The sequence below is a fragment of the Papio anubis genome, chromosome 1 (genome assembly GCF_008728515.1).
Source record: "Papio anubis isolate 15944 chromosome 1, Panubis1.0, whole genome shotgun sequence".
Taxonomy (NCBI): Eukaryota; Metazoa; Chordata; class Mammalia; order Primates; family Cercopithecidae; genus Papio; species Papio anubis.
Genome location: NC_044976.1, coordinates 27,751,183 through 27,778,509, shown reverse-complemented (window position 1 = coordinate 27,778,509; position 27,327 = coordinate 27,751,183).

Below are 27,327 nucleotides of genomic sequence, written 5' to 3'. Positions count from 1 at the left end.
AACTCATCTCAGCCAGACTTGCTCTTCTGTCTGTGGTCAGTGGGCAGGTGAGCTGGAGCTGGCTGGTGTCAGATGGCCTTACTCAAATGGATGGGTGGTTAGTTGGCTTTCATCTGGGGCAATGTGGGTGATTAGGCCCTGGGGTCTCTCATCCTCTAGCAGGCTCTCCCAGGCTTGTTTCCATGGCAGCAGTAGAATTCCAAGAGACTGGGTGGAAGAATGCAAGGCCTCTTGGAGTCCAGCTCTGAAATGACACTCTGTCGTTTCCATCCTATTCTGTTGCACAAAGCAAGTCACAGGCTGACCCAGGTACAGGGGTTCACCCTTATTGCCTGGCAGCTCACCATAAGCAGTTAGACCATAACCACACAGTTGCCTGAATGTTTTGCTGCTGAGAAATTTCTTCTGCCAAAGATTAATCACTCTTAAATATGTCATTCCAAGGCCCTAGGACATGGACACAATGCATCCAACTTCTTTGTTATAGTGTAATAAGGGTGACCTTTACTCCAATTTCCAATAAGATGTTCCTCATTCCCATCTGAAACTTCATCAGTATGGCCTTTACTGTCCACATTTTTGATCAACATTTTGGCCACAACCACTTAACCAATCTTTAAGAAGTTCCGGCTCATCTTCTAAGCCTCTGCCAACATCACTCTTAATGCTCCATTCCCAGCAATACAGTCTTTTTCTAGCCTATTCCTCTTCCAACCTCTACTCATTACCCAGTTCCAAAGCTGCTTCCACATTTTCAAGTACCTGCATAGCAACACCTGGTACCAATAGTCCATTTTGTATTGCCATAATGGAATACCTGAGGCTATGTAATTTATAAAGAAAATAAGTTTATTTGGCTCACAATTCCAGTGGCTGAAAATTCCGAGACTGAACAACTGCAACTGGTCAGGGCCTCCTTTCTGCTTCTACTCATGGCAGAAAGTGGAAGGGAAGCCAGCATGTGCAAACAAGTCACATGGCAGGCCAGGCAAGGTGGCTCACACCTATAATCCCAGCACTTTGGGAAGCCAAGGTGGATGGATCACCTGAGGTCAGGAGTTCGAGACCAGACTGACCAATGTAGTGAAACACCATCTCCACTAAAACTACAAAATTAGCCAGGCATGGTGGCACACACCTGTAATCCCAGCTACTTGAGAGGCTGAGGCAGGAGGATCACTTGAACCCAGGAGATGGAGGTTGCAGTGAGCCAAGATCGCACCACTACACTCCAGCCTAGGTGACAGAGTGAGACTCCATCTCAAAAATAAATAAATAAATAAATAAATAAATAAATAAATAAATAAAATCACATGGCAAAGAGGAAGCAAGAGAGAGAAACTGAGGAAGCCAGATTCTTTTTAACAGCTCGCTCCCAAAAGAGGGAGAACTCACTCACCCAAGTGGGTGAGAATTAATCTCTTCTTAAGGAATGTACCCAAATACCTCCTGCTAGGCCCTACCTCCCAACACTGCCACTCTGGGGATCAAATTTGAACATGAGTTTTGAGGGTGGGAAACAAACCACATCCAAATCACAGCAGATGGAGAATTGTAGCCACTTTTGCAGTGAGTCTAACATAGTGTTTCACACTAATGGCCATGATTGAAACTCAATAGTAGGTTTTAGAAAAATTTTTAAATCCCAAATTGTCTACTTTTTCTCTTGGTTGATGGAGTTCTCTTGGTTGATGAAGACCGAGTATGCAAATAGGTTTCACCTTGTAAGTTAACTCCAAGTTAAGATGGGGAGATCCACACTTATTGGGAATGGTGCTGAAGCCAATTGGCACTGTCTGCTCTGGGTATGCAATAAATGCATTGCTGGGGAAGGAGCGAGCAATAAGGTCAGAGTTTAGAAGAGCCAGGGTCTGCTCCCTCACACACTCTCCGCTGTTTCTGGTGGACCACAGAGGTATAGGGGAAGAAGGATCTTACATTTTCTAATAACCTGATGACAGTCTAATGGCCCACATTTTTTCACCAAAACTGATGGGAATTAGGATTAACAGGTGCGCTGTGAAGGTCACTGAACATAGCATGAGAAGGCCTATATTCTAGTCCTAGGTCCCCATGGACCAGCTGTGTGACCTTAGACAAGTCTCTTACTTCCTGGGAATGGGAGGTGGAAGGAAGACGTGATGGAAGAGGAATGCCATCCAACCTTGAAAGTGGGGTTAGTCCACATCAACCCTGAGTTATACAATGAATTAATTTTTCAAAGAGGGGCTGCCACCAACTCACGTCACCTGACACACCCCATCCCAACTTTCCTACCCCTCCCAGTTTCCTAAGCAAATTCTAGAAGGTCACTGTCCCTATAAAATCAATGGGCCTGGACTTACCTCCTAATTTAATGCAAATCCCAGCCTGCCTTATTGTGCTGGAGTTTCTGTTCATTTCAACTTTCTTGGTGACACAATCCGTCTCATTTCCAGTTGAGTTTCTAATCCCCGCAATTTTCATGGTGCTAGTAATTACAGGGAAAAGTCTGAAGCACAGAAATTCTGCATCCTGCCTATGAGATTACACACTTTAGTGGAGTTTATTAAATTTATTTTGCAGTTACTGAGGAGATGAAACTCACTGTACAACTCCAGAGGGCAACGCAAGGACTGGTTCATAGAATCTACCAGGAGGCAGCTTGGAATTCAAGGGGAAGAAGCATTTTCTGACAGTCAGAGCCGCTCAGCATGGAGTGAGCCACCCCAAGAGACTGGGGTGAGACTGGCAGGGCCCAGGCCTGGGGTGGTCAATGTGGGGCCAGTGAAGTGCAAGGGCTTTGGGTCAGACCTGGGTTCATTTCCTCACTGCCCACTTTCCTGGGGATTCAGGCAAGTGAGCTCACTTTTGTAAGCCTTGGTTCCCCCTTGAGCAAGATGGTGTGTGCTGGCCCACCCCACACCCAACCATGCGGGAGCCTGAACCCTGATCAGAGGGGTCAATGCACCTCTGATGGGTGGTTCCTCCCTGTCTGGTCCTGGGGTCTGTGAGGAGGGGGCATCCACATTCCCCCAGGGGTAAGCACCATCCTCCAGCATCAGCCTTATGGGTGATAAAGAGGGTTCATTTCTATTCAACATGCCCTTGACCCTGTCAATTGAACTGAGGAAGGGAAACCAGTGCCTTTATTGAGCCCCTAAACCTCAATGCTATTGCCACAAGGGCTGAAAGCTCGGCCAACATCTCACCTATATTCAGAGGAGAGAAGTCCAAGCCCATGGAAAGACAAGGAGAAGGACGGACAGGCTGCACCAATCCCTGCTGTTGGCCTGGGGGCCAGGCATGCACCTGGAGGGGGCGGCGTTAGCAGACTGAGCGGCCACAAAACTGGGTACGTGAGTTTGAGGACCGGGATGAGCAGAGGAGAAGGGTTGAGGGGCAAATGTGAAGCTGGAGGGGTGGGATGGGGGCCTGGATATAATAAGGGCACAAGTTTACCATCACTGAGACCTGAATGGAATCCTGTTCTCCCCCTTCCTAGCCATGCAGTCATGAGCACATCATTTAGCCTTCCTAAACTCCACTTTCCTTGACTGGAAAATAGGGAAAACAGGGTGTAGGGAGTAGTAAATAAGGTGGTGCATGCAAATCCCAGAGCGCAACACGCAGCAGCAGCTCCATAAACGTTGACTGCTGCCTTTATTCATTACTGAGTGGACATCAGTAGTCACCTACCATGGCAATTTGACAGAGTCCTCTCTGACCTCTTGACCTAGTTCAGGTCCTCTTGTCCTATATGTTTATAGAGCTGTCTTCTGCCTCTTTTCTAAGGCTCATTACCCTTGCTGTGTGTCTACCTCCACCTCCAGGATATCTACTCCAACACGGCAGGGAGCAGGAAGCCCTTCTTCTCCACTGTCTTGCCCCAGTTCCCAGCACAGTGCCTGGCACATAGCAGGTGCCCAATAAAGATTGCTGAATGAATTTTGCTGCCATACAGTGTTAAGAGCCATGACAGGGATATGCACAGAGGGCTGTGGGGTCTCAGTGGAGGTGGGAGGCGGAGTGTGGAGGGTAAGAGTCATAAAGGGTCCCACGAGCTGAATTTTGTCCCCCACAGAATGCATATATTGATATCCTAACTCCCAGTGCCTCATAATGTAACTGTATTTGAAGATAAGTTCCTTAAGGAGGTAATTAAGTTAAAATGAGGTCTTTAGGGTAGGCAGGAAACTCTTCCTTATAAGAAGAAGAAATTTAAACAGACATATACAGCACAGAGGAAATGCCAGATGAGGACATGGCAAGAAGGCAGCCATCTGCAAGCCAAGGAGAAAGACCTCAGAAGACACCAAATCTGCTGACACCTTGATCTTGGGCTTCCAGCTTCCAGAACTGTGAGAAAATAAGTTTCTAGGTATAAGCTGCCCAGCCTGTGGTGTTTTGTTATGGAAGCCCAAGCTGATTAATACAAAGGGCTTCCTCAGAGGGTGGCTCTGAGCTGGATCTTCAAAATGAGACAGAGAGAAGAGAGTCCAGGCAGAGGTAACAGCAACACCATGCTTGTCAGAAACCAGCTGGGCGGCTTGAGGTGGAGGCTCAAGTCAGGGAATGACAGGAGAAGAGATCAGAGATCAGCAGAAGCCCCATAGTAAACAGCCTCAAATTCCAGGCCTGAAAGATTTTAGCCTGAAATTCTTGAGCTATTTTTTTCCTGAACCTAATCACTTGATGTGTATTGACTCATTGAATCCTACAAGAATCCTGCGGATGTTCATTATCATCTCCATTAGCAGTTGTGGAAACTGAGGCAGAGAGAGTTTAGGGAAATTACCAAAGGCCACACAGCCTAAGTGATGGAGAAGGGAGTCGAACCGGGGTGCTGAGGGTCTGAAATCCATGTTCCTAGCTACTACACTGTTCCTCAGCAAGGGAGGGATAAAGTCAGGTTTTATTTTAGAAAGAGTCCTATCATGACAGCTGTCTTGGTCCATTTTGTGTGGCTATAACAGAATACCTGAAGATGGGTCAATTTGTAAACAAGAAAGCTTTATTCCAAGAGCATGGCACTGGCATCTGCTCAGCTTCTGGTGAGGGCCCAGTGCTGTGTCAAGACATGGAGAAACAGAAAGGCATGTGCAAAGAAAAAGCAAACATGAGGAGGAATCTCACTTTAGAACAACCCACTCTCACCGTAACTAATTCAGTCCTGCGATAGTGAGAACTCACTCCCACAAGACAGCATTAATCTATTCATGAAGGATCTGCTCCTGTGACACAAGCAGCTCCCATTAGGGCCCACCTTCCAACACCACCACAGTCCAATCAAATCTCAACATGAGTTTCAGAGGTGACAAACCTTATCCAAACCACAACACCAGTCCAGAAAGTCGATTTGGAACATAAAACTTGAGCCTGGTGATAGGTTTAGAAGCAAGTGACTATAGTCCAGTGAAGAATGATGCAGTGACCACATTCTACCAGGTCAGGCTTAGCTGCAGAACATTTGTGTGGCAACCTCTCTTGATTCAAATAGCAATGTGTCAAATTCCTGTGTTGACCTTAGATCAAAACTCCTGGGGAAAGTAGTATAGGAAGCCCCCAAGCAAGTGATTAGGGGCCAATACTTCCCAGAGGACAAATGTGCATCTCAGGCGTGCTGTTGATGAAGACTCAGATTTAGGTCAAATGCTAGAAAAGGCCTATGTCACAAGGAAGTGACATCAGGAGACAGAGCGATATGAGCAGGAGCAGCAGAGACCCTCAGAAGCAAGGACCCACGGAACCTGGAGACCATGGGACCAGGCAAGGAAGAAGAGAACAGAAACCACCGTCCATGCAACACCTCAATGGAGGAGTTTTCGCTAGTTGCCTAGTGAGGAAACTGAAAATTTGTATAGAGACTTCATTCCATCATTCGTGTATATTTATTTAGCAGCTTCTGTATGCTTTGTTACGTACTGGTGCCTCCGTGGTGGACAAGACAGACAAGGTCCCTGTCCACATGGAAATTACATTCTCACAGCACCCTGTATCAGTCAGATTTATTAATGTTGGCCACCGCTGTAAACAAACCCCCAAACATCAATGTCTTAACACAATAAACATTTCTTTCTTCTCTGTCTTGTAGCTATGCTGTCTGGAACAGGCAGTCCCCTGAGTCACCTCTGCATGGGAAGAGAGGGATGGAGGAGTCACATTAGCTCCTGGCCACCTCAGCCTGGAAATGACACACCGATATGGTTTGAATGTCTTGTTCCCTCCAAATTTTATGTTGAAATGTGACCACCAATGTTGAAAGTGGGTCCAGTGGGAGGAGTTCAGGTCAAGCGAGCAGCTCCTCTATGAACCACTTGCTGCTGTCCTTACAGTAATGAGTGAGTTCTCATTCTATGAGTTCACAGGAGATCTGGTTGTTTAAAAGAGGCTGGCACCTGCTCCCTCTCTTTCTCACTCCCTCTTGCACCATGCAACATGTGGGCTCCCCTTTGCCTTCTGCCATAATTGTAAAGCCCTCACCAGAAGTAGATGTCAGCACTATGCTTGATGTATAGCTTGCAGAACTGTGAGCCAAATAAACCTCTTTTCTTTATAAGTTTCCCAGCCTCAGGTATTCCTTTATAGCAATGCAAATAGACTAACACACACATATTGCTTCTGTTCACAGTCCATGGGTCAGAACTAGTTACATGGTATGAACATAAGTGCAAAGGAGGCTGGGAACTGCAGGGCAGCATGTGGACTATTTGGCAAATAATGTCTCGGCCACAGGCTCCATTGAATATCATTCAAAGTTGTATTTAGTCTGCAATTTCCTATATGGTGAATTGTCAACTGCCCTCTTCTCAAAGGTTGATTCTGTCTTTCTCAAGGAGCCACGCAGTCAATGCCTAAAGCCCTGGATCCAGGAACTCTTACAGTTCAGGTGACATGATGCCAAATGGAAGGGGATAGTCCCTCAGGGCCACAGCCAGGATTCTGGAGCCCAGAAAGGATCCAGCCAGAAAGACGACCCCTTAAAGCATTTCACCTCAAAAGAATTAACTATTGCCCTGGGTGACAGATAACTTGAACACCACCTTTCTCTTGGATGTGACAGGAACGGAAAAGAGAAACAAGACTGGGGTGAGAGCCAGTGTATCCAAGCAGAACCTCATTAGTGGGAAGAAGCGGGTGTTAGCTTTGAGTGAGGTGTAGGATGAGATACTGAGTGACCAGGCTTGGAGCCTGCATTAAATGTGACAGCAAGCAAACCAGGAGACATGGCCAACCTATCACAGATTTCTCACCTGAGGGGTGTTAACGTCTCTGAGTGACCAGGGCCACCCTCCCAGGAAGCTTCAGGAACCAGGAAACCGAAGAGCGTGGAGTCATGGGCCTGGACGGGACCCCAGAGCAGTTTCCACAATTTAACAATGGCCCGTGCTCCTGCAAAGCTCTCACATTCATTACCTCTCTTAATTACCCAGGGGACCTACGTGTGTGTTGGAGAGGAGGAGAGAACATTCTTGTTAACCCCATGTGTCAGGAGAGAAAATTGAGCTACAGAGAGTGTACCACCTGGTCTAAGGTCACACAGCTGGTGCATGGAGCAGTGAGTGTGGTCTCTGTTAGCTTCCATATTGCCATCCCTCTCCAGGAACAGAGGAGAAATGATAAGTGGACTGAATCAGTCAGTGACAGCAAGACCTGCTCTGTCCTTACCAGATATTGTTCTGCTATGTGATTAAAGGGTAGCCTTACCAGCCCCCTGTAACTGTATCAGTCAGAACAGGCTGGCTCTGCCACGTAACAAACAGCCCCAAATCAACAAAGGTCTGTTATTCAGGCTTCCTGTCCATTGAAGCTCAGATGAGGCTCTGTCCATGTGGTCCTCACTCAGGGACCTTGGCCAATGAGTGGCCACCGTCTGGTACCTTGCCAGTCCCTGAGGCAGATGAATGAGAACTCTGAGGGGTCTCAGTCACAACAATATCCAGCTCGGAACTGGCAGGCACCACTTTTACTCACAACAAATGGGCCAGAATTATTTGTTCCACTTCTCTCCCCGCAACCACAGGGACCAGGAAGTCAATCCTGCCTCATGCCAGGAAGAAGTGTGAGCTGGAGCACTGGGCAAGTGCTACCAATGGCCTCCCCATCCAGCTTCCCAGCACAGGTGATGGAGAGGATGATGGCACCTTTGGGCAAGTCCCAGAACTGTGGAGGAGAAGCACAGTTGAAGGGATAGAGAGAGATAATGCCCCACATTGAAAAATTGCTGCCTGTGGGCCCTACATATGCGTATGTAACATGTAGCCAATTATCCATGCAGAATATTACAGATACAAAAGTAATGTGCATATATATGAAGCATATCCACATTGTCTAATTTAAACATCACAATAAATTTATGGGTTAGGTGGTCCCCCATTTTACAAATTGATTTGCACATAAATAGTTATGGATCATCATCTACTGTGTGCCAAGCTGTGCCCTAGATGCCAGGGAAATAGCAATGAGCAAAACTAACCAAATCCTTGTCCTTACTGAGCTTACACTTTAGTTAGTGCAGGGTGTGGATAAAAACCAGATCAACAAAGGCATATATGACACAATCCTGGAGCAGGACATGTGCCAGGACGGGAATGAAGCAGAGGGAATGAGGGAGCCATGGGAGGCTGCAGGGTGCAGAGGGAGGGCAGCCCCTGAAGAGGGGGCACCTGAGCAGAACTAATGGATGAGTCATGTGGGTCTGAAGTAGACAATCATCCCAGGCAGAGGGAAGAGTATGTGCCAACGCCCTGGGTTGGGAATGTACGGAGCCTGACCCAGGATGGCCAGGAGGCCTGTGAGGCTGGAGCAGAGTGAAGAGGACATAGCTAGACAGGAGGTCAGAGAGATGGGGATTAGATCAGGCCAAGTCCTTGGAAAGGCTTCAGGAGAGGCCTTAGATCTCATCTGGAGTGTGATGACCTGGAAGGGTGAGGTGACCTGGAAGGGTGAATAAGGAGTGAGGCAAACAAGTGATTTCCACCCTCTGTGCCTCAGTTTCCTCATCCTCTGGGGTGACACTGCACCTGCTTCATGTGATGTTCAATTGAGGAGGAGCATGTGAAACACTCAGCACAGGAGCCCGCACACCAAACGCTCAGTGCAGGATGGCTGCTGGGTTCGAGTCCCCATGACACTTGTTTCACAAATGGAACCCAAGTGGCTCTCTAGCTATTCCTGCCCATGTCTTCCATCCTCCATCCTTCAGAATAACTCCCTTAGATGCCTAGGCAGGATCTAGTACCACTGAGTGCCATGTAAATGTCACTGTTTTGAGGTTGATACAGATTAGCCTGAGGCCCGAGATTCTCAAACACAGCAGCAGCACAGACACTTCAGGAGGCTGGCGCCATGCCATCTGCTAAATGTCTATCTCCCAGGCTGGTGGCCTGGGGTGGCCAGGCTGTTCTGAACAATGACACACACCTGTTAACAAGAGGTCTAGAGAGAAAATGCGCACAGGCAAGTCCGAGCCACCTGCCAAAGTGGAGTGCAAGTAAGGACCCAAGAAAACAAGGGCTGGTCTAGGCAAAGCAGCAGCCGTCAGGGCATGTTCACCAGGACTCACTGGAACGGCCAGGGCAAAGATGTCCATATTGGCTAGTAGGGGTTGCCACCCTGAGCCTCAGATGCTCCCATACCGCCCCAGCCCCTCACCTGGTGCCCCCTGCCCCAGCTCCTCACAGTCCAGCACCCAGAGAATTTATTTCCCACCCTGCTCTGGCAGCCTCCCTTCTGATTGGTCAGTGCCTTTGATAAAAATGGTGAATCTCATGCCTACTAAAAAGGCTATTTTTGTCGACTTGACACCTACTTCTCCTTTCTCTGGAGTTATGGCTCCTCCATTTGGGGACCCACTGTCACCCCCTCCTAGGTCCTTTGAGTTCCAAGAGGTGGGCTCATGGCCTCAGCCTGGCCAATTAGAGCATCCTATTCCTCCGGCCTTAGTACTTAGCTCAGGCATGGGCACATGACTTAGCACTAACCAGTGAAATTCTATTCTAAGACTTTTGGAATTACTGGGCTAGTGAAGCTCTACCTTCTCCTGCAATTTCTAGGGGCCACCAGGAAGAGCAGGCCTGCCTAGTAGACAAGTAAGGAGAAAAGCAGAGAGAGGTGGATTCCTGAAGACCTCATTTGAGCACCTGGATTCAGCCATACCTGAAATTCCTCTAGACTTTTTACTTAATAAGCCTATAGTTCTGCTTCTGCATTTCTTTCCCTTATAATAAAAAGGGTCCTAATTGATACAGTTATTATCTCCATAAGTTATTGTTTCCATGAAGTAACATATCAACTGTCACATACCTGGTCACACACAGGCATGTAGTAAGCTCAAATTCAGCTGTGTTTAATGGTGATGGTCTTTAGGAAAACTGTAAGAGCTAATAGGGCTCAAGGAAGCACTATAACAGACCCTGCTCAAGGTGCAATTTGTAGAGCCTGAAATCACTCACTGAGGCAATCTAATTTGAGTGGTCCAAATTGCAGGCAATCTCCACAGTTTCCTGGAATCTTCATTGCTCACCTCCCAGGGCCAGTCTGTCCCCAGACCATGACAGTCCTGTTATCAGGCTTGGCAGGACACAAGCTATTGCTGCAACTGTCTGGCCAAACAGGCAACAACGTATGAAAGGTAATTTTCCTCCCTCTCACTTCCTGGGGAGCAGCCCCTCAGCTGCCATCAGAGCTGTTTGGTGGGGAGCAGGGGTTCTCTGGGAAGCCCACAGCTCAAATGAACCTTGACAGGTAATCCTGCTCCAAAGCAGCAGGTGAGTCGTGATTAGCGCTGCCAGCTGGAGAAGAAGTGGCCTGGAGAAGAAGTCTCCACTAACTCACTAGGTAAGACTCCGGCCTGGAAACTGTTTGAACTAGTGCAGATGTGGGGAGGCCTCCAGGTACTGGGAGATCCTCCTGTGATTACAGCCAGGATCCACCACCAAAAGGCCCTTCTAGATTGGTCTTTGTTCATGGATTGAGGGTTAAAGGTCAAGGTGAAGCAAAGGCCATGATCCCTAATGATCCTGTCATCTGTCTTTCCTTCTACATGATCTGGAAATGTCTCATTGAAGACATTGAAGATGAGAAATGTCTCATTCACTGTGGCTAAGGCCTATACAGTACTGGCAACTAGGAGAGGTGTGTTACATGGTTGTTGATAACTGAATAAATGAAAAAAAAATTGAGAACCCCTCACTTCACAGGTGGGGAAAGAGAGGTCAACAGAAAACTCAGTTCATTTGTAGTCTGGATTTTGCAACAGCCACCACCAGCTGTAAAGAGAGTGGGTAGCGTGACCACACGATCCGAGTGGGTAGCGTGACCACACGATCCACTTTGCCCAGCACAGTCTAGTTTATGCCTACCACTATCCTAGTGTAGACATTAATTATGCTTCTTTTGCTCTCAAAAGTGGCCTCATTTGGACAATTTTTCCAGGATAATGGGGATTGGGGGTGGGGCAGGAGTGGTCTCTGGAGTGGAAGGGGAAGCTCCACTAACTGGTCACCAGAAAATACTTGAAGCTCACCTTCTTCCATTTGATCCTCACAACAACCCCTGTCTTAGGTGTTTTTCCCGCTCCCTGGGCTTTCAGGTGTTAATGGATGATCTATGACAAAGACACGCCATGGCCAAGCACATTTTGGAAAGACTGGATTAAACAACAACTAACTGGCAAACTGGTTTCCTTACCACAGACTTTCTCAATGCCTTAAAATGTTAACACAAGCAATAAGAATAAAGAAAAGATACTCCCCCGATACCACAACTCCAGAAAGAAGGAGTTCATTGGGGAATAAATCTTCATACTATTTCCCTTTCATTTATTTTCTTACCCAGACAAGTAGTTTACCCACTTCAGAATGTTATTGAGTTAGCTGGGGAGAGGGGAGCCCACACACAAGCATCTAAAGAGTAGAAGCTCAAAATAGATGGTTTTTTGCTCAGTCAAGCAAGGCGGGGGTTTTGGCTCAGAGCTTAGTATAAGGTGGAGGGAGGTGGGGAGGGAAGTATAAGAAGGAGATGGAAAAATTTAGCAGGAAAAGAAAATCAGGGTAAGCAGTGATCAGGAGACCCAGCCCTAGGGAATTTGTAGACCCCACAGGGAGTCCCCTGGACATTGCACAGTGCCTGAGATGGGGCTTAAGCCAATTTATAAGACATAAAAGGAGACAGTGACACCAGGAATCCAGAGGACTTGGGACACCCCAGCTGGAGACATCTGAGGCCTTGGTGTTCTGTGATTTGGTTGTGAGTCTGCAGTGTTACAATGGTAGGTTGGGTGTTTGTTCCCAATTCTTCATTCCCTTCCCACCTCTGCCATATGCCCTTGCAGAGCACCGGAACAGGCAGGGTACAGTTTCCTGTCCCTGATCTTGGACTTGCTTTGCTTAATGTAACGCTGATAGAAGTGGCAGTTACAGCTCCAAACTGAGGCCTTAAGAAGTAAGGGGGCCCTTGGGAGTCAAGAGTTTTGGAGAAAAGCACAGGGAAAAGGGAGTTGAGAAAACCATCCAATAAAGTTGTGCATGAAGACTGGATCCACCCACAAGCTATGCAGGTATGGAACTGACCCAGAACAGCTCACTAAATAAAGGCTCTGAGAACTGAACTAGAATGTAGTGTGTCCTGGGAGACACACACAGGTAATATCCCAATAGTACTGAAAAGTCTTTAAAAACTAAACTGAAGTTGAAACCACAGCCCACTAAAGTAGATCAGTCCTTGTGCCCTGGGCCCTATAAGGTTGACAGTATGCTTTAAGTGCCCTATCCAACCAACAACATATACAACATATATACAACTTCAGGAAAAAGTCCTCCCCTACAAAAGTAAATTCAAAAAATTAGAAAAAGCAACTGTTCCACAAGATGAACAGATATATGTATTAATGTAAGGACACGGGAAACATGAAAAAGCACTCTGATTCATAAAGCGAATGTTACTAGATCTAAAGTGAGAGACAGACTCCAATACAATCATAGTGGGGGACTTCAACATCCCATGCTCAGCATTAGACAGACCATTGAAACAAAAAAATCAACAGAGAATCATTGGATTTAAACTGGACTTTAGACCAAATAGACCTAATGGGTATTTACAGAACATTTGATCCAATTACAGAATATAGAAATCAATATAAATAGGAACTTTGGAAACTGTACAAATACATGGAAATTAAACAACATGCTCCATTGGGTCAATGAAGAAATTAAGATGGAAATCAAAAAAATTCTTGAAACAAATGGAAATGGGAACACAACATGCCAAAACCTGTGGGATTCAGCAAAAGCAGTACTTACAGGGACATTCACAGCAGGTAACACCAACATCAAAAAAGTAGAAATATTTCAAATAAACAACCTAACAATGCTCCTCAAGGAACTAGAAAAGCAAGAACAAACCAAACCCAAAATTAGCAGAAGGAAATTAATAATAAAGATCAGAGTAGAGCTAAATGAAATAGAGACTAAGAAACAATACAGAGGATCAAGAAAATGAAAAATTGGTTATTCAAAAAGTTAAACAAACTTGATAAACCACTAGTTAGACTAATCAAGAAAAGAACCAAATAAACAAAATCAGAAATGAAAAGGGAGGCAATGCAACTGATACCATGAAATTCAAAAGACCACCAGAGACTATTATAAAAAACTATACATTGGCAAACTGGAACCTAGAGGAAATAAATAAATTCATGGAATATATAATCTACCAAGATTAAACCCAGAAGAAATAGAAAACTGAAGAGACCAATTATGAGTAGTGAGATCGAATCAGTAATAAAAGCCTCTCAACAAAGAAACGCCCATGACTAGACTGATTTAAAGTCAAATTGTACCAAACATATAAAGTAGAACAAATACCAATCCTCTTGAAACTATGACAAAAAATTGAATTGGAGATAACTCTTCCTAACTCATTCTACAAGGCCAGCATTACCCTGAAACCAAAACCAGACAAGGACACAACAAAAGAAAATGACAGGCCAATATACTTGATGAACATAGACACAAACTCCTCAATAAAATACCAGCAAATCAAATCCAACAGCACATCAAAAAGATAATACAGCATGATCAGGTGGGATTTATCCAGGAATGCAAGGATTATTCGACATATGCAAATCAATAAACATAATATATCATATCAACAGAATGAAGGACACAAATCATATGATCATCTCAATAGATGCAGAAAAAGCATTTGATAAAATTTAACACCTCTTCATATAAAAACTCTCAACAAACTATGAACAGAGTATCATACTGAAAGGGGAAAAGCTGAAAGCCTTTCCTCTGTGATCTGGAACAAGAAAAGGATGCCTGCTTTCACCATTCCTATTCAACATAATACTGGAAGTCCCAGCCAGAGCAATTAGGCAAGAGAAAGAAATAAAAGGCATCCAAGTTGGAAAAGAAGAAGTCAAATTGTCCCCTTTTGCTGATAATATGATCTTATGTTGAGAAAAACCTAAACTCAACTAAAACACGTCCTACATTTGATCAATAAATTCAGTAAAGCTGCAGGATACAAAATCAACATACAAAAATCAGTAGTGTTTCTAAACACCAATGATGAACTAGATGGGAGAGAAATCTAGAATGCAATCCCATTTACAATAGCTACAAAAAAAATAAAATACCTAGAAATAAACTTTACCAAAGAGGTAAAAGATCTCTACAAGGAAAACTAAAAAACACTGATGCAAGAAATTAAAGAAGATGCAAACAAATGGAAAGATATCTCATACTTAGGAACCAGAAGAATTAATATCATTAAAAAGGCCATACAAGCCGGGTGCGGTGGCTCATGCCTATAATCCCAGCACTTTGGGATGCTGAGGCGGGCAGATCACGATGTCAGGAGATTGAGACCATCCTGGCCAACATGGTGAAACCCCATCTCTACTAAAAATACAAAAATTAGCTGGGTGTGGTGGCATGTGCCTGTAATCCTAGCTACTCGGGAGGCTGAGGCAGGAGAATCACTTGAACCAAGGAGTCAGAGGTTGCAGTGAGCCAAGATCGTGCCACTGCACTCCAGCCTGGCAACAGAGCAAGATTCCATCTCAAAAAAAAAAAAAAAAAAAAAAAAAAAGCCATACTGTACCAATGTCATTTTTCACAGAATTAGAAGAAATAATCTTGAAATTCAAATGGAACCAAAAAAAGAGCCCACTAGCCAAAGCAATTCTGAGCAAAAGGGGAAAAATCTGGAACTACCACACTACCTGACTTCAAAACATATTACAAGGCTATAGTAACCAAAAAAGCATGGTATTGGTATGAAAATAGACACATAGACCAATGGAACAAATCAGTTCAGAAATAAATCCACACATTTGCAGGCAACTGATTTTTAATAAAGGTGCCAAGAACATACACCGGTGAAAGGATGCCCTGTTTAATAAATGTTGCTGGGGAAACAGGATATCCATATGCAAAAGAATGAGACTAGATTCCCTATCTCTCCCCATATACAAAAGTCAACTTAAGATAGATTAAAGACTTAAATGTAAGACCCGAAGCTATTCAACTACTAGAAAAGAAAACATGTGGAAAACACTTCAAGACATTGTTCTAGTCAAAGATTTATTATTAAGACCTCAAAAGCACAGACAACTATAACAAAAATAAACAAATGAGACTATATTAAACTAAAAAGCTTCTTCACAGCAAAGGAAACAATTGACAGACTGAAGAGATAACCCGTTGAAGAAAATATCTGCAAATTATTCATCCAACAAAAGATTAATATCCAGAATTTACAAAGAACTCAAACAACTCAACAATAAAAAAAGCAAATAATTCCATTAAAAAGTGGGTGAAGGACATGAGCAGATATTTCTCAAAATAAGACATACAAATGGCCAACGTGTATATTTAAAAATGCTCAACATCACTAGTTATCAGGGAAATGCAAATCAAAACCACAACGAGATATCATCTTATCCCAGTTAGAATGGCAACTACTAAAAGACAAAAAATAACAGACCTTGATGAGGATGTGGAGAAAAGGGAACTCTTTTTTTTTTTTTTTTTTTTAATTATTATTATACTTTAAGTTCTAGGGTACATGTGCATAACGTGCACGTTTGTTACATATGTATACTTGTGCCATGTTGCTGTGCTGCACCCATCAACTCGTCATTTACATCAGGTATAAATCCTATGCAATCCCTCCTCCCTCCCCCCTGCCCATAATAGGCCCCGGTGTGTGATGTCCCCCGAAAAGGGAACTCTTATACAGTGTTGATGGAAGTGTAAATTAGTACAACCACTAAGGAAAACAATATGGAGATTTCTCAAAAAGCTAAAAATAGAACTACCACATGATCCAGCAATCCCACTACTGGATATTTATCCAAAGGGAAAGAAATCTGTATGTCAAAGGGATACCTGCACTTGCGTGTTTATGGCAGCGTTATTCACAGTAGCAAAGATAAAGACTCAACCTAAGTGTCCACTGACAGACAGTTGAATAAAGAAAATGTGGTATAGCTACAGAATGGAATACTAGTCAACCACAAAAAAGGATGAAATCCTATCATTTGCAGCAACATGGATGGAACTGGAGGTCATTATGTTAAGTGAAATAAGCCAGGTACAGAAAGGCTACATGTTCTCACTCACATGTGGGAGCTAAAAAATTGTTCTCATGGAGATAGAGAGTAGAATGATAGATACGAGAATGGGAAGTGTGTGGGGGTGGGAGGGGGCGATAACAAAAGGTTGATTGGTGAATACAAACATATAATTATAGAAGAAATAATCCCCAACATTCAAAAGCAGAATAGCGTGACTATAGTTAGCAACAATGTATTGTATATTTCAAAGGAGCTGGAAGAAAGGACTTGAAATGTTACCAACACATAGAAATGATAAATACTCAAGATAATGGATACAGCAAATACTCTGACTTGATCATTACACATTCTATGCATGTAACAAATACTCATGTGTATACTATAAAAATGTAAAATATTTTGTATAAATCAATATAAATAAATAAATGAGCCGAGTGAAAGAAGCCAGACTCATAACACCACATACCATATGATTCCACTTGTATGACATTCCGGAAAAGGCAAAACTATAGGCATAGAGAACAGATGAGTGATTGACAAGGCTTAGTGGCAGAGAAACAGTATAACCAGAAAGGGGCAGCAGGGGAAACCTGGGGGGGTGATAGAACCATTCTGTGTCCTGATTCTAGTGACAGTTACAGGATTGCATGCATGTGTTAAAACTCACAGACCAGCGGGTAGGGAGCTAGGGGAGGAGGAGCATTAGGACAAATAGCTAATACACGTGGGGCTTAAAACCTAGATTACGGGTTGATAGGTGTAGCAAACCACCATGGCACATATATACCTATGTAACAAATCTACACATTCTGCACTTGTATCCTGGAACTTAAAGTAAAATTTAAAAAAAAAAAAAAAAAAAACCTCATAGACATGTACACTGAAAAAGGTGGATTTTGTATGTAAATTTAAAATGTTTTTAAAGACAAAATGATATTTGAAAAAGAGTCATTGAATGTTCCTGTTCACCCCTCTGGTGCTCCTGTCATTTGTTGTGGCTGAAGAGCTGCTGATTCAAGGACAGAACTGAGGACAGACCTAGAACCTCCTTTACCCAGGAGGGTACCCTGCTTTACCCACCCTGGGGAACCAACCATGAGCAAGAAAAATACACGTTTGCTATTGAATCCGTTGGATTTTGAGACAGCTAATCATGGAGCAAAAAGCTAATAAAGTTATGCAAACTGACTTGACCACAGAATCATCTTCTGGAAAACACCTGTTAGCATCTCTCAGAATGCAGCATTCCTTGGAACCTGCTGTTCTGGGCAGCTTGTTCTCCCAGAGAAGTGGTAGCTGACTCCAGGCCAGAATCAGGTCTCCTTTGTGTGCAGTCCAGGAATCTTTTCTCCATGATCCCAGTGCGTGGAGGCTAGCTGCTTCCCTCAACTCCCAGGCCAAGTCCTGGGCTTTGGTGGCCTTGGGGATGCTGACCAGAGGTGGGCGGTTAGGGGCTCTATTCTCCAGGAATTCGGGGATCAGAACTGAGAGGAAGGGGAGGGGAGAAAGGCTGGCTCCTCGGGCCCTGCCTTGGCCACTTTTTTGCTGTTTGACCTTGGACAGTGACAGCCTCTCTGAGCCTTGGTCTCACTAGCTCTGAAACTGGGACAATTGTGTGTGGTGAGGACGGAGTGAGATGAGGCAGGTGGATGTGAGGGCTCCTCCGGCTGGGGTTCAGGAAAGCTTCATGGAGGAAGCTGAATCTGAGCCAGGCCCTGAAGCACACTGGGCAGGGAATAGAAACTTCTTGGTACCATGGGCAGAGGGGCCCAGCAGGCAGGAAAAATGTTTCTCTCGAGCTTAGCAGGGAGGGGCTAGGAGTAGCCAGGGAATCAGTGAAGATATCACCATGGCCCGTTGTGGGTCCCGCACTTGTCATGTGTAGACCGTGACCTCATCCGCTGCTCACAGCAGCCCCGTGAGGCAAGGGTCACACATGGGGAAACTGAGGCTCAGAGAAAGGAAGTCCAGGTTTGAAATTCTAGCTCAGTCACACACTGCCTCTAAGTCACAGCCCTTTGACAAAAAGTCTAAGGATCTTTCCATTCTTATAGAAATTGCAAACTGGCAGCCTGGAGCAGAATACTGCTCCCAAGATGAAATTCATTTGACACCTACCATGTAATAAAAATCTAGAAATTTCAAAAAATCAAGATCTTCAATTTCTCTAGAAAACTCAGGAAATCGGGGCCCTGCATTCTAACAGTCCCATATGGAAACCATTACCAAGAGCCAAACTCATCTTCAAGAGCATCTCAGGCTTCAGAGCCAGACGCCTGGGTGACCCTGGGCAAGTGACAAGCCCTGGGCCCCAGCGGCGTCATCTGTATGACAGGTATATCACCAGCTCCTACTGCACAGGGGTGTCCTGAGCAACAAATGGGTTTAACACAGGGGAAGTCCTTAGAGTGAGGCAGCTCACAGCAAGGGCGCCCCTGCACTCCCTCCTGTCCTCCTCTGATGGGACCTGCCCTCTCCCACTGGCCACAGTCCCATCCTCTGCCTGTTATCTCCACTGTCTTCACCCTTCACTCATTCAGGTGACCTGCCCACCCCCACCCGCCAGCCACTAGTTTGTGACCCCTGCACTTCCAGGGCTACGTCCCAGTCCAACAGGAGAAAGATTTTGGCAAGACTCAGCTATGAGTCAGAAGTATCCAGGCCAGAATGTTCTCAACGTGACTTCCAAGCTGGATTCTGCCTTCAGTCTGTGTGTCAGAAACTGCCCGCCTGCATCTGGGGTGTTCTCACCAAACCATATGCGCCTATTCACTGGTGGCAGGGCGGCCTCCAGCACCCTGGGATCAGGAGAAGGGTCTCCAAGGAGCAGAGGCCCTGGGAGCACCCACCTGTATCCTGGGGTGATATCACTGTGACCGTAAGGACAGGCATGACATCTCCCACCTCCTGGCACCCAGGGCGTCTCGAAGCTCTCTGCTGCTCCCCTGCATTGTGTCCAAGCCCCCTCTGAGCTCTCACCAGGAGCTCCAGGCCAGGGGAGGAAGAGGAGCCCCCGCTTCACCATCCAGAGAAACATCTGTCTGTCACCACCAACAGGATGGTGTGAACAGTCCGCTGGCTCCCATAGACTGTCACTGGAGCCAAGCAGGGGGCCTGGGTGAACTTGGAGAGAGAGAGAAAGATTGATTTTCAGATTATGTCCCAATCCATAGTTGTCAAGGAAGAAAAAAGACCTAAACAATCGTGAAATTAAATCAAATGAGTTTCTGGATGCTGAGTAGTTTCTCCCCCGCTCATGGACACCTTCCGCCTGTCCCTAGGGAAGGGATGATGAACGAGCTTACTGTGTGTTTGTTCACTCACTGGTCGCTCTGATCATCCGTGCATCTCTGCAGTCAGCAGAGATTCACTGTGCTCCTGTGTGCCCAGCTGTGTGCTTGGTGCTAAGAATCTAAGAATGAACAAGACAAATGCCAGCCCTTCCTCTGGGATCCACTGACCGGCAGGAAGCAGCAGTTACCACTCAAGATAAAGTGCTGTGTTGGGGGAAGCACAGGGCCCTGTAGGAATAGTCCAAAAGGACGGGAGAAGACAGGAGGACTTCCTGGAGGAGGCTGAGCTCAGTACTTTGAAGACCAGTGAGCCTGGCCAAGTCTGGGCTAGCTAATGGAGGCCTCTGAGGAGTAAGCTGTCAGGACTTCGGACTTTGTTCTGAGGGTAATGGAGAATCACGGGACGGCTTTAGTCGGTAGAGTGACATGATTAGATTCATGTCAAATCTTCACTCTGGCTGCTGTGGGGAGAATGGTTTGGTGGGGAGCAGCACAGGGCATGGAGAGGACCGACAGGAGCGTCTGCATCCCTGAGATGAGAGGTGATGGCAGCCTGAACTCAGGTATGTAAATTCCCAGCACAAAGATGCACGCACCACCCAGCGGTGATCAGCACGTGGCAGTGAACAACCACTGCACGTGGAAAGCACTCCCTCTGCCCCCTCCTGTCTTCCCTCAAAAGACCCCTAGGTATGGCCCCTCCCAGCCACCCCTCTTAAAGCTGCAGTGGCTCCTCCAGCTCCTCCAATCTCCCTTATCTTTCTCTTATTCCCTTCAAACGTGCAGTTTAATTTACTTGTTTATTGTGTGTTGTCTATGTAAACACACACACAGAGGAATGTAAACTCCAGGTCAGTGAGGACTTTGTTGTGATTATTTGTCCTCTGGTGCATCCCTAGCACCTAAAAAGGTGCCTGGCACATAGTAGATGCTCAATAAATAGTTACTGAATGAATGACCATTGGCTGGTGGTCACCATCGTCATCATCACCTACCAGAAATGTGAGGTCCTCTTCTGGCCGGGGCCGGCGCTCAGGGAGTGGGCGTCACCTTCCTCACTGCCACTGGGGGTCAGGGGTGGAAGGGGTTTGCAGCTCCAGGTGGGAGGGGACAGCCAAGTAGGTGGTTTAAGGACCAGGGACACAATCGGGTGGAAGAGAATGAGTGTCAAAGGAATGCACCCAAGGGAGGGGAAGCGGAGTGTGTGACCAAGCTGAGAACAGCTGCGTAGCTGATGGTGCTAGGGGATTCAGGGAGGTACTGGGTCTAAGTAATGCCCAGACTAAGAAAGAGGCTGGAGAGCAGGGTCTGGGGCCAGGCCACGTCACAGATGGGGCCGTGTTAGCCCGTGTTAGCTCCCCTGTGGAGTCTTCAACCTGCCCTGTGCCAGGACATGGGGTGAAGGGCTGCCATCAACCTGCACAGGAGACTCAGGCTCTAGCCTTCTCCCAACCTCCTCCCCTTCCTGACATCTCCCTCACCTGGCACTGGTCTGGGCATGAGAGTGGGCCAAGGGCACTGAGCACATCACCCTCTTCAGACTTTCAGACTGCCCAGGCCAGCCAGGCCTTCGGGAAACCCTTGTGTACCCACCATGGTACTTATAAGGAAACTGAGGCTCAGAAAGGGCAAGGGGAACCCCAGGCCACACAGTAGGTTGTTTTGCTCCCTCCGCCTTTCTTGCCTCTGAAGAATGGATGAGCCTGGATAGGAGGTCAGGAGGCCTAGCCTCTCATCCTGCCCTGCGTCCCTGCCCCTGTGCCATTGGGCAAGTCATTATGCCAGCCTCAATTTCCCCATCTGTAAATTGAGTCCAAGAGGACTCATCTGGCTTCCTGTGCACCCGTACAAAGCCACATCCTCCAACGTCTGCTTGTACTGTTTTGAACTGAACAGAACATACCTCCTACTTCTCTGCTGGAGGGGAGGGGAACTCACATTTACTGAGCGACTCCTACACGTCAGGCTCTTTAACCTACACGCCCTGACATCTTATGACAGCCTCAGGAAGATTCCCCATTTTACAGATAGAGAAACTGAGGCTTAGAGATACGAAGCAACCTACCCAGCAACACAAACCCAGTGGGTGGCAGAATGGGGATTTAAACCCAGCTCCACATCAGATCAGCCCTACTGTTCATTCTGCACCCACAGCCTCCGTGTCCTCCAACCCTAACTCCATCCCCGCCCTGCAGGAGTCTGATCCTTCCTGTCAGGCTCAGCCTGGCCCTGCTTGGCAGGCTGACTCGGCCCCTGGCTGTGCTGATCACTCCCTCCCTCTGACTGAGTCCCCAAGGCGTGCAGTGTCTTTGCAAACAGAGCTCTGGACTCTGCAGTCCAGGATCTGTTTGCTTTGAACTCCTCCATCCCCTTTGAACAGTGCTGCCAAGGGACCTTCTATTTTGAAAACACTAGGGCAGGAGGGACTTCTAAGCAGTCTGGGAAGCGGCTCTGGAGCTCCTGCTTCTGCCCACGACTGGGCTCTCAGGAGTCCTGCCAGCCCCAGATACTTCATTCTGCCCTCCTGCCCAGGGTATCCCCTCACGTGGTAGTCCTGATTTCCAGATGGAGGGGAAGGAGCCCTGGTTTGGGAGTTTGAATCCTGGCTCCAGCACACAATGCAAATGGTAGCCTTGGGCAAGTCAGGTTACTTCCCTGGTCTCTCCTTCCTCATCTGTAACATGGGGATTACCCGGCAGGGTTGATGAGGGGATCCAAGGAGAAATGGGGAGGAATGTTTCTGGTTCTTTATTCATTCAAATTCATTGAACATCTATTCTGAGCCAGGCATGGTTTCAGACCCTGGGGACACGAACCTGGGGACACAACCCTGAGCAAAATAAGCCTCCTGGATCTCAGAGCAGAGGCAGACAGGCGATGTCTAAGCCATGCAGTGCCAGGGGCTGTGACATGGGGATGTGTGTGCTATGAAGGCACACAAGAAAGGGCTGAGCAAAAGAGTGATACCAAGGCATGGCGTTATAGACAAGGTCGCCAGGGCTTCCCTGAGGAGGTGACAGCTTAGCGAAGACCTGGTGGGTGCTCAGATGATATGAGTTCCCTCCTCTCCCCACCCCATTTGTCCTGCAAATGACTAATGCCAGCTGGACTACCTGCCCAGTACATCCCAGCCAGGGCTCAAGGGAGGACACAGTCCCTGTGATCCAGCAGGCCCAGGGTCAAATCCTGGCTCCCTTTCTACTTGCTGTGCCTTCTTGGAGGACTCACTTCCTCTCTTTGAGCCTCAGTTTCCTCCTCTGTCAATGGAGGTCATGGTCCTCACCTCCAAAGATTCCTGGGAGAATTTATGAGAACTTGTGCCCAGCACAACAATGGTAGTGAGCGTGGCAGGCCCAGGATGAAGCAGCTCTCCCGGGGAGTGCATTTGCAGGGAAATTTGCCCAAGGAGAGCCCAGCTGGCTGCTCAGAACCTCCTATGGTTGTTTCACTCTGGCCAGGGGACACGTGTGTAGGGAACACAGATGTGCGGGCTGCCCACAATTCCCTCCACAGTGGTGCCTTCTCTACAGCCCTAAGGCACAGCCAGTCCTCCTGGGAGATGCTGGGCCTGGAACCTCCAAGGTAAGAGCTGCCATGCCAGGTATTGGCCACAGGTAAGCCTAGGTGAGCGCTGGAGGCAGCAGTTGGTAAAGGGAACTGATGAAGGAGGTTCTGATGAAGAAGACAGTCTAGAGGATAGAATCTCCCCTAACGTAGCAACAGCCAACAGTTCCACAGGCGTGGTGAGGGCAGCAGCCTTTGGGGCTGAGCTGGGAAGCAAGTCCCCACTGCCTGACTCTCCAAAGCTGCCCCTGGCACAGAGCCCACCCACCGGGCTCCAGGGCTCTCTCTCTCCTGGTATTTTCTGAAAATGGAAATCTTCCACTGTTACCATTCTCGTTACAACAGCCACACCCACTTGACATAAAACTTTCAATGCTGTCAGAGGGGTCCTGGAGGAAGGGATGAATACTCAGGACCTGCCTCCCCAGCTTGTGCACCCGGAAATGGAGCAGCTCAGGGACTACTGCCTGGGTTCAACTCCTGGTACCACCAATTACTGTCACGCATTCTTTAGCCCACAGTTTGCTTCTCTGTAAAATGACACGATAATAGCACCTATGTTAAAGGGTTGTTATGAGGATTAAATGAATGAACATGCTTAGAATATCCAAGAAATATTGATTATAAGTGGTAAAAATAATCTTGTCCCTACAGAACAGAATAAAGTAAAATTCTCTCACCACCGTCTAGAGATGGCTACTGTTACACCCACATTTGGGGCCATATCTTGGCAGCTTTTTTCTGTGCATATCAATATACCTATTATCTCCTTTATTAACAAAAAAAAGGAACCATGCTATATATATATTGTTTTGAACCCTGTCTTTCCCACATCACAATATATAGATTTACACATCTCATTGTTTCTTCTCCTGCAATTCCAATTGAAGACCTGCTGTGTGCTGGACCCTCCACTAGGTTAGGGCAGAACAGAGAGTGGGGCAGGGGTCAGCTCTGCCCTCAGGTGTTCATGGTCCTGTCTGTTGGGCCTTTGTTGTCTAAACTGTTAAGTGTTTATAAAGCATACCGGGAGGAAATCCATGTGTGACCACCTTAATTTGTGCCTTTTTTTTTTTTTTTTTTTTTTGAGATGGAGTCTCGCTGTGTCACCCAGGCTGGAATGCAGTGGCACAATCTCGACTCGCTGCAACCTCCACCTCCTGGATTCACACCATTCTCCGCCCTCAGCCTCCCAAGTAGCTGGGACTACAGGCACCCGCCACCACGCCCGGCTAATTTTTTGTATTTTTTTTTTTTTTTCAGTAGAGACGTGTTAGCCAGGATGGTCTCGATCTCCTGACCTCGTGATCTGCCCGCTTCGGCCTCCCAAAGTGTTGGGATTACAGGTGTGAGCCACCACGCCCGGCTCTAACTTGTGCCCTTCTTAATTTGTTCCCATGGAATAAACCTATCAAGGGGGACGAGTTTCTGGCCACGGAGTGCAGGTGTTTTTAAGGTTTTTAATGCATGAGGTCAAATCACCCTCCAAAGGCTGTGCGGATTTCTCCTCCCAACCACCAGGTTGGGTTTTAAAGGACAATTCCAGCTTCAGGCTCACAGGAGGAAGCCACAGAGAGCTGGACCCAGAGGAGCCAGCAGGCTGAGTTGATCATAATAGCCCTAGCACCTGCTTCCCCGGGTTCTTATGACATAATCGTTCCCTATTCCCTCTCGATTTGCACAAAAAAAATAATAATACTGGACATGTTAAGATTTTTATGTTTTCACCTGCCATCTACTTTGCAGTAAGTCTGTAAAGACTAAGAGGATGCTGTTTATCAAAAGGTTCCAACGTGCAGCAGGTGTGCAGTCTATAGGGAGCGCTGCAGCCAGACAGCTGGCTTCAGATCCTGGCTCTGCTACTCCCTGGCTGTGTGGCCCTGGGGAAGCTATTTAAACCCCTGGGCCTGAATTTCCTCCGCTGTAGAATAGGAGTGAGGCTAATACACCTACGTAAAGCATCTGAGACAGGGCCTGGTATACAGTGCATGTGACATGTGCTCACTGTCGTTGATGACGACGCCGCACTCAGTAGACACCAGGTTCCCAACCTCCTACGTGTGGCCAGTGCCTAGGAGGCAAGCCTCAATTCCTGCCCACATTGAATAATGTGGGGCAAACACTTATGACAAAAGGAGAAGGGGTAAAGGACTTAAAGTTGTATGTGCAGGATGACCCCGGTTAAAAATCGTACTTACATGGGCATGTACACACTCACGCACACACACTGGCAGCAGGTGGCTGCCTCTGCATTGCTCAGGAGCTTCATCAACTGTGCCTAGATAAATATCTCCCTGCTGCTGCCTATTTGCATGGAGTTGCCTGGGCAGGAAACGCTTGATCATAAGTCAATGCACCTGCCTCTGTGACTCACGTGACAGGTGGCAGGTGAAGCTTCCATCTTTCCGTCTGTTCTCTCCATCCATTGCATCTGATATGGATGGCAGGTCGAGACCAGCCTCACAGGTTTCTCTGGTCCCTGGTTTCAGTTGTACTTCTTGGTGGCTGTTAATTTTTTGTGGTGCCCCGTGCCCCACACCAGTGAATTTTGAGGAGTCCTCACTGCTTTCGAGTCAGATCATCCAAATGAAGCCTCCAAATTTGATGAAAACCTACAGAGCCATTTTCACCTGCTGAGATAACAAACAGGAACTTGATTTATAGTCATAGGCATAGAATAAAACTTCAAATATATTCACAGTGGCCATAATATAAACAATGGTCATCTCTAAGGAGTGAGATTTCGGGCAACTGACACTTTCCTCTTTATGCGTTACTTTCAGAATCATCTCAAAGCAAACAGCACGAGTTAAAAGGCTGCTCTGTGGTTTGTGTTTTCCTCCACTGAGTCCCAGGCTCTTCCCCTGACCGACCGCCCCAGCCCCACCCCAGCCAGGTAACCTCAAACAGGTGTGGTACACCTTCCTCACCGTGGGGATGTCAGGACTGGTCAGTATTGAGATTGTTGCCCAGGTCAGGAATTTTCCAGAAAGGCAGACGTTACCTGCATCTTCACAGCCTCTCTGTCAGCCCCTTTGCACATAAACTTTGCACATAAACTCCACTTTTTCTGTCCAGAGAACTCTGGGTGTGGTCCAGGAGTGGCTGCAGCCACAGGCCATGATGACTGCGACCGGTGATGGTGGCCACCCTCCGGTGACCACCATGGGCCTGGCTCTCTACCGGACCCTTGGCAGACATCTCATTGCATCTACCCCAACCTTGTGCAGTGGGCACTGGCAGTCCCATTTGACAGAAGAAGTCAAGTATCAGACAGGTGAAGTTACAGAACTAAGGCTACGCAGCTGGGACATGGTAGAGTCAGGATGCCAACCAGTGGACCCCAAGGCCTGATATAAGGCTCAGAACACCCCAATAACCTTCATCGTTCTGCCCCCCACAAGCCTTCTTAAATAAAATCATTGAGGAAGGTAAAACATAGCTTCAAGACAAGAGCTCTGGCTTCCCCCAGGCTCACCTGTGCTGGAATCCTGGCGCAGCCCAGGGTTAGATCTCAGGGGCCCTGCTCCAAAGCCTGCCCCCACCTCCTCTCCAGGTGACCACTCAGACTCGGCCTTCGCAGGCGAAGAGCCCAGAATCAGCTGACCAAGGCTCCTCCCGGCTTATGTGAGGGAGAGGTACAGGGAGGGTACCTTCTGGCTGTGCCAATGAATCCAGGTGCCAAAGGAGGCAGGGCTGGGATGGGGACATCTGAGGACAGCTGGTCAGTCAGTAAGCCTAGACTGCCTTTCCAGTCGACGCATCTCTAAGCTGTTCCCTCTTTGCCCTTCCAAAGACAACCTTGGGGAAACTGAGGCAGTTTGGGATGAACCTTTGGGATGACCCTCGGTTATCTCTCTTGTAACAAACCCAGAGAGCAGAGCTGGAGTCCTGGCACTTCTA